A 3,559-nucleotide genomic window follows, 5' to 3' on the forward strand; every position below is an offset into this window, starting at 1 on the left:
CCTGGGGCTTTCCCCATTTTAGCACTGAAAGTCCCACATGCTGGAAAAACCCTTCAGTCCCAGGCAAACCAGGACAGTTGGTCACCTTCTTTTCCTCATCTTTACAATTAAGCTAATAATATTTCATAAGATAATAATATCTCATAATTCTCAAATGATTAAAGGAGTGAATATGCGTGGAGTGTTTAGACTGGTGCCCACCACGTGGTAAGCAGTGTACAAGCATGTTAGTATTAACGTTTAAAAGGTTCCATTTTACTAGACAATGCTAAATTTCTATAATTGAATTATTCAAGTGAGAGAAAGGGAAGAGTTGAGTCTGAGTGAAGGTTTAAATCTGGAGGGTGAGAGTCTAGTGCAGTCACTAGCTGAATGGAGAAGCCCAGATGCAATCGGTGGGAAAATGTTAGCTCAATGTGATCATGCAGGGCTCGAGGGCCTTATAGGACATCCTTGAGGAGATGTCCTTTAGGTAGTTGGAAATGTGGTTTTAGCATTCAGGAGAGAGGTGGGAACCCAAAAGGAAGATGAAGAGACATCCCCGTGAAAGAAATCGTGAGAAGTACAGACTTCAGTAAGAGGGATGAGGATCAGGATATAAAGTGAAAAGACTGGCCAGGGGCAGCGACACCTCTGCCCTATTCCACTCACATATTCATTTATAATGTGTGCACTTTACCATAGCTCATTGACTTGAAAATCCCATTGATTTTAAGACATACCACAATTTTATGTACCACTAAGAAAAAATGCTGTCAATAATTATGATATGACTGTGAGGACCAACCGACTTCCAAAGATACAAAAATGTGTAAAAAAAATGCCAGGCACTGTGTCAGGCATCATGGGGAGGGGATGTAGCAATGAAAAAGGCCCTGCCTTCAAAAAGCTTCCAGTCTCCTAATGATACCTGCAGACATATCTGCCACAAGACTGAGACACATGCAGCAATGCAGACACCATAGCGGTTCTGGATCAGCTGCTGCTTGTCAAGTATTTATAGCAGTTATTAATATAGACATAACTGACAGTCATGTCTTTCTTGGGATTTCTGGTCCTCCCCCTCATTTTCCTTAATGCCTGAAATTTCTAGGGACAAAACCCTTCAAACCATTTTTGAATGAACTGAAATAATGGATTAAAACACCACATGGTGAATGTTGAATCGGTACAACTCCCGTGGAAAGCAATTTGGCACTATCCAAATACAAATATGTTTGCCTTTGACCCTGAGATACCACTTATAGGAATATATCTTGCAGATATACTTATCCACATGGGAAATGCCATATGGACTAGGTCATTCATTACAGTATTGTTTGAAATAGCAAATAATTGGGAATAACCTAAGAGCCAACGGATAGAACGCTGGTTAACTAGATCATGGAACATTCATACCTTTGACATCAGATCAAGGAAATGCTCAGTGTATGAACAGGGAAAAGATCCCTAACATGTATTGTTAAATGAAAACTGCTAAGCACAGAACTGTTACAGCAGGCTACCGTTTATATAAAAAAGGGGGGGGGGATGAGAAAACATATCTACAGATTTGCTTGTGTACACATGAAGAAATCCTAGCGTACACATGAAGAAATCCTAGCATACACAGGAAACTGATAATGATTATGGTGAGGTAGGGGTAGGTAGAGGATTTGGCAGAGATAGAGAAGGGAGGAGGACCTTTTTATACTTTATTTTTAAACATATGAATGTGTTACCTACTTAAAATGTTAAATTGATTGAATTTTTTTTTTTTTTTTTAAAGATGACCGGTAAGGGGATCTTAACCCTTGACTTGGTGTTGTCAGCACCACGCTCACCCAGTGAGCAAACCGGCCATCCCTATACAGGATCCGAACCCGTGGCCTTGGTGTTGTCAGCACCGCACTCTCCCGGGTGAGCCACGGGGCCGGCCCTAAATTGATTGAATTTTTAAAAATACTCTGTGGGAAGAGTTAACCCGGTGACTACTGTTACCACTAAGGGTGAAAGTCTAAGAGTCATTCTTCATTCAGTAACCTATAGCAATCAAGAAACTCCTCTAGCAATGATAGTTAACAAGCGTTCAGCACTTACTATGTGCCAGGCTTCATGCTAAGCATTTCTTGTACGTTATCTCATTTAATCCTTACCACCCCCCAGATGGTGCAGGTGTCTGATATTACAGAAGAGGAAGCTGAGGATGAGAAAGGTTGTTCTTGCCTACATCTTGCCTACATGAGAGGATGTTCCCTGCAAACATCCAGGCCCCACCATCTGGGCCAGGCCCAGTGCTGGGTACTAGGGTTACCAACACAAAGACACCACCCTTGCCTTCTAGTACTTAATGATCTACTGCAGGAGACAGACAGGTAAAATAGCAGTTCACAGACAGGTTTTGAATAGGGAAAGGAATGTTAGAGCACGGTGCCCGAGGATTAGTAGACAAAGGGAATGGAGAGGCTGGGGACAATGAGAAAACATCTCCCACAACACCCCTTTGCCAAGGACAGGCCCTATAAGCATCAGTGGAACTCTGTGGCACCCATGTGGGAGACAGCCCCTGCAGCCTGAGATCCAACAATGAACAAAGGCCGCCTGGTGCTCTCTGGGAATAGAGAAGATCTGACAACAGCCCGGCTCGTTTGATCAGTGTAGACATTCCTTCTGGACTTTGAAGCTTGAAGTGCTATCCTTTAGCTGTCTACACAGATCAAGTAAGCTGGATGACTGCCATATCTCGACTTCACTTTGTGCTAATCCATAGTCACAGTCAGCTCTGCAACGATCCGACCAAACCATCTGAGCAGAGGCAAAAATAATTCTCATGGGCAAAGATAGACAGTTCCAAGATGTGAACATTAACTCCTCACTGCCACTTGAGGAAGGAGTGGATCTTGAAGTTAGTTTTAGGAAGCTTTTAAGAAGGGAGATTCTGCCCCTCTCCAAAGTAAAGTGGCAAAGTTATTTTCTCTCCTTACAGTCGAAAGCCTTTCCATTCCAGGACCAAATAAGAACACCCTTAAGAGTTGATAGTAGCTTGGCCAGCTAGCTCAGCTGGTTAGAGTGAAGCCTTGTAATACTAAGGTCATGGGTTTAGATCCCCATACTGGCCAACACCCAGAAAAAAAAAAAAAAGTTGGCAGTAATTAGCTATGGTCTGGCTCTCAGAAAGACAGCCCCACCCGAAAGAACAGGAATCATCCCACCTCACAAGCACCTTTTTAATCCCAAGATCATTCTAGGGAAAACTTAACCCCAATCCCCTTAGTAATCAAGTAGCCGTGAGGAACTCAGAAAATCCTTGTCACAGACTGGCAGGACCAGGCATCTAACAACAAACCCAGAAGCCAAGTGGCATCGCTAAAAAAGATTAAAAATCTACATGAGTTCTGGGCCGGCCCGGTGGCGCACTGGATAGTGCGCTGCTTGGGAAGCGCGGCGGCGCCGCCCGAGGGTTCGGATCCCACATACAGACCGGTCCCGCTCACTGGCTGGGCGAGGCGCGGGAGCAGCGCCGGTCCCCGGTCCGGTGCGGGGGCAACACTGAGGGTTGCGATCCGTTGCCGGACACGGA

This window comes from Galeopterus variegatus, unplaced genomic scaffold, assembly GCF_000696425.1.
Source record: "Galeopterus variegatus unplaced genomic scaffold, G_variegatus-3.0.2 Scaffold216, whole genome shotgun sequence".
Classification (NCBI taxonomy): Eukaryota; Metazoa; Chordata; class Mammalia; order Dermoptera; family Cynocephalidae; genus Galeopterus; species Galeopterus variegatus.